At 41.8% G+C, this 4681-nt stretch overlaps 1 pseudogene; it reads right to left on the reverse strand.

Moving 5' to 3' along the window:
* Window positions 1–3211: 3211 nt before the first annotated feature.
* LOC129037858 (large ribosomal subunit protein mL48-like) lies at window positions 3212–3963 on the reverse strand (annotated as a pseudogene).
* Between the last annotated feature and the right edge of the window lie 718 nt (window positions 3964–4681).

Genomic DNA, 4681 nt, shown 5'->3' on the forward strand with positions numbered 1-4681 from the left:
CCCCATCTCTACAAAAAAATTAGCTGGGCATGCTGGCATGTGCCTGTAGTCCCAGCTCCTCAAGAGGCTGAGGTGGGAGGATCACTTGAGCCCAGGAGGTCAAGGCTGCAGTGAGCTATGATCACACCAATGCACTCTAGCCTGGGGACACAGTGAGACCCTGTCTCAAAAAAAAAACAAAAAAAGAGGAATTTAAAAGCATTTACTACTATCTAGTGTACTATATACTTATTGTTAGTTTATTTTTGGTCTCCCTCACCAGAATGTAGGCTCCTTAAAGGTAGTAGTATTGCACATAATAGGGACTAATATACCTTTATTGAATTAATTAATGAGGGCCAAGATATCTCATGTATTGGGTATCTACTATGTGCCAAGCCTTTTACTGGTGCTTTACACACACATTTATATTGTGCCATTTAAAACTTATAGTAACTCTAAAAGATGACGGCTGGGTACACTGGCCCACACCTGTAATCCCAGCAAGTTGGGAGCCCAAGGTGGGAGGATGGCTTTAGGCCAGGAGTTTGACACCAGCAGGGACAACATAGCAAAACCTCATCTCTACAAAATTAATAAAAATATACAAAAATTAGCTGAGTGTGGTGGTGCACACCTGTAGTCCCAGGTACTTGGGAGGTTGAGGTGGGAGGATCACTTGAGCCCAGGAGGTTAAGGCTGCAGTGAGTTATGATTGTACCACTGCGCTCCAGCCTGGATAACAGAGCCAGACCCTGTCTCTAAAATTTAAGTAAATAAATAAATAAATAATGTCTATTATCCCCATTTTGAAAAAAAAAAAAAAAAAAATCTGAGAGAAGGCCAGGCACCATGGCTGAAGCCTGTAATCCCAGCAATTTGGGAGGCCGAGACAGGCAGATGGCTTGGTCAAGAGTACGAGACCAGCCTGGCTAACATGGTGAAAACCCCCGCCTCTACTAAAAATACAAAAATTAGCCAAGTATGATGGTGGCGACTATTATCCCAGCTACTTGGGAGGCTGAGGCAGAATTGCTTGAACCCGGGAGGCAGAGGTTGCGGTGAGCTGAGATCACACCACTGCACTCCAGCTTGGGTGACAAAGGGAGAATCCATCTCAAAAAAAAAAAAAAAGCCTGAGAGAGAAATCAAGCAATATGCCCCAAATTACACTACTAGCAAATAACAAAATCAAAATTCAATCCCAAGTCTCAATTTTCTTTTCAAATTCTTCACTTACTGTATCCGTTTCCTGTTGCTGCTGTAGCGCGTTACTGTACACTCGGTGACTTAAAGCAACAGCGATGCGCTTTCTCACGGTAGGAGATGAGGAGTCTGAAATCAAGGAGTCAGCAAGGCCACAGTCCCTCCAGAGGCTCCAGGAGAGAATCCACTCCTTGCCTCTTCTGGCTGTCAAAATTCTGTGGATTGGAGCCGCATGGCTCCAATGTCTGCCTCCAAGGTCACACGGCTTCCTCCTCTTCTGTGTGAAGTCTCCCTCTGCCTCTTTCTTAGAAAGACACTTGTGATTGCATTTAGGATACCCCTAGAGAATCCAGGATAATTGCCTCATCCCAAGATCCTTAACTTTACATCTGTAAAGTCTTTTTTTTTTTTTTTTTTTTTTTTGCCATATAAGGTAACAGGGTTAGGATGTGGATATCTTTTGGAGAGCCTAACACACATATCTTAAAAAGAGAATTTGTGCTCAGGTCCCCAGGGCCAAGACAAGGCCTACTCTCTAGCACAGTCATGCCAATTACAACACTCAGGCAAAGCCCAAGGGGTGCTGGGGTCCTTTACAAGATGCAATCACTTTTGTCTGGATCTGGAGCTTATAACCTGAGCCTAGTGCAGAAGAGGGGGTTGGAGGAGTGAGGACCGGATGGGCCAGATGCCAGGAAGGTAAAAAGATAAATGCTGATTTGTCAGATATGAGTGTTTGGTGACTGTAGAGTTCCTGAAAACAGAAGGAACAGAGGGCAAGGAAATATATTTCATGAATATAAAAAGAACTTGAGTATTCACTTTAACCAAGTGATCAAGCTTAGTGTCACCAATATGAAAAAAAAAAGGTGACATTGTTCACTTCTGGTGTGATTCAACAAGATACTCAACATCACCTGTTCAATACTCTAACAAAGCTAAAAAATAAATACATAAATAAAGGTTAAATCACGTGGAAACCATCAGACAAATCCAGAATGTGGGACATTTTATGAAACAACTGTCTTGGATGCTTCAAAATATTTCAGTATCATGAAAGAAAACCTGAGGAGATTGTTCTAAATTAAAAGACACTAAAGACACATAGACCAAAGTAGCACTTGAGCCTTAATTGGATCCTGGGTGGTGGTGGTGGTGGTGGTGGTTGTTGTTTTTCATTTTATTATTATTATACTTTAAGTTTTAGGGTACATGAGCACAATGTGCAGGTTTGTTACATATGTATACATGTGCCATGTTGGTGTGCTCCACCCATTAACTCGTCATTTAGCATTAGGTATATCTCCTAATGCTATCCCTCCCCCCTCCCCCCACCCCACAACAGTCCCCGGTGTGTGATATTCCCCTTCCTGTGTCCATGTGTTCTCATTGTTCAATTCCCACCTATGAGTGAGAACATGCGGTGTTCGGTTTTTTATCCTTGCGATAGTTTGCTGAGAATGATGGTTTCCAGCCTCATCCATGTCCCTACAAAGGACATGAACTCATCATTTTTTATGGCTGCATAGTATTTCATGGTGTATATGTGCCACATTTTCTTAGTCCAGTCTATCATTGCTGGACATTTAGGTTGGTTCCAAGTCTTTGCTATTGTGAATAGTGCCGCAATAAACATACGTGTACATGTGTATTTATAGCAGCATGATTTATACTCCTTTGGGTATATACCCAGTAATGGGATGGCTGGGTCAAATGGTATTTCTAGTTCTAGATCCCTGAGGAATCGCCACACTGACTTCCACAATGGTTTTAAAAAAACAAACAACAACAAAAAAACAGCTATTAAGGGCATTTTTGGAACAATTAGGAAAATATAAATAGGAACTATTTTATCATAGGATATTGAATTAACATTAATTTTCTTTTTTTAAAATACACATTAGCAGCAGATTTTTATTAGATAAAGGATAACAAGGGTTAGGTAAGCAGTAACAAATGGCAAGAACAGCCATGCTACAGAGGAGTGAAGGCATTACTAGGTACGGGAATGGGCACTTACGAAATCTAAGGGTCAGGTCTCCTGACAATCTCTGACCACCCAGTAAGCTCTTCTCCTTGGCACTCAATATGACCAGTGCTGGCATGAAAGGGTCTACAGTAGCTAGTTCAACTTGGCCAACAGTTCTTCCAGTTCTGGTTGGGCTTTGAATCTTCCCTTGAAGTCTTCTTCAGTGTGCTCCTTAACTGACAATCTGACTCCTTCAGGAAGACTGCTTTGGATTATTTCCAAGAAAATCTCTGCAAATGTAGCACTCAAACTGCTGATCTGAACCAGTCGCTCATGGGTGGTAAGCACTGAGTCCAGGAACATTTTGCTGCCTTGGTCCTGCAACCACAACACTTCAGTGGTTTTGGCTGGCATCACATAAATTTCCTCGACTTGACTTTCCTTAACTTTCCTCGAATGGAGAGAGAGTTGCAGAGGTTGTGAACATACCGGGCATAACTCTCTGCCAGGGTCATGTCATATGCAGTCAGGTGAATGTTTAAAACCCCATATTCATCATCTATCCCCAAATTAATGAGTCTCACTTCCACTTTTTGCTTCTTCTTGGGCTCTTCTGCTTCAATTAGGTGCTTGTACTTTCCAATGGTGTGAGTGGGCTTTGTCTTGTAGGGCCAACTAGTACTTAGTACAATGCCACCTACAGAATAGATGGGCTTCTCTGCTGAAGTTCTAAGCCTTAAGAGTGAAAAGACTTGCTTAAAAATGGTATTGTTCCTCAGGCACAGCACTTTTTCCAAGGTTCTGCTCATCCTTTGCTGCTGCACGGCATCTAGCTGTGCAAACCGAAGACCCACCCCCCCCAACATTAATTTTCTTAGATGTGATAATGTTTTATGTCAGAAAGAAAATTTTAATCTCACAAGATACATGTGAAGTATTTAGGGATGAAGTATCCTGGTGTTTGCAACCAACACGGAGTACAATTAAGCGAAGGGTATATGGGTGTTTGTTGGACTATTCCTCCAACTTTTCTGTAGGTTATACTTTCTTTCCACATAAAAAAGAAAAAAATGATGCTTATCTGGTGAATTTGGTGGTGCTCTTCACCAGTGATGAGTGAGGGAAGTTTGTCAATAACTTATAATTGCTGCGCTGTCTTTGGATTGCTCTATTTTCAGTAATAATCACTAAACTGACACAGTGTGGGAGACTCACTAAGGGTCCTGTGCTAAGCCATTCTTAACGTAATACTCCTCAAAATTGAAGCCACTAATATAAATAGATTAGTTGTAGTTGTCTATTTTTTTTTTTTTTTTTTTGAGATGGAATTTTGTTCTTGTTGCCCAGGCTAGAGTGCAATGGCACAGTCTCGGCTCACTGCGACCTCCAACTCCCAGATTCAAATGATTCTCCTGCCTCAGCCTCCTCCCGAGTAGCTGGGATTACAGATGCGTGTCACCACGCCCAGCTAATTTTTTTTTTCTTTCTTTATTTTTAGTAGAGACGGGGTTTTGCCATGTTGTCCAG

Source organism: Pongo pygmaeus, chromosome 5 (assembly GCF_028885625.2).
Source record: "Pongo pygmaeus isolate AG05252 chromosome 5, NHGRI_mPonPyg2-v2.0_pri, whole genome shotgun sequence".
NCBI classification, from domain to species: Eukaryota; Metazoa; Chordata; class Mammalia; order Primates; family Hominidae; genus Pongo; species Pongo pygmaeus.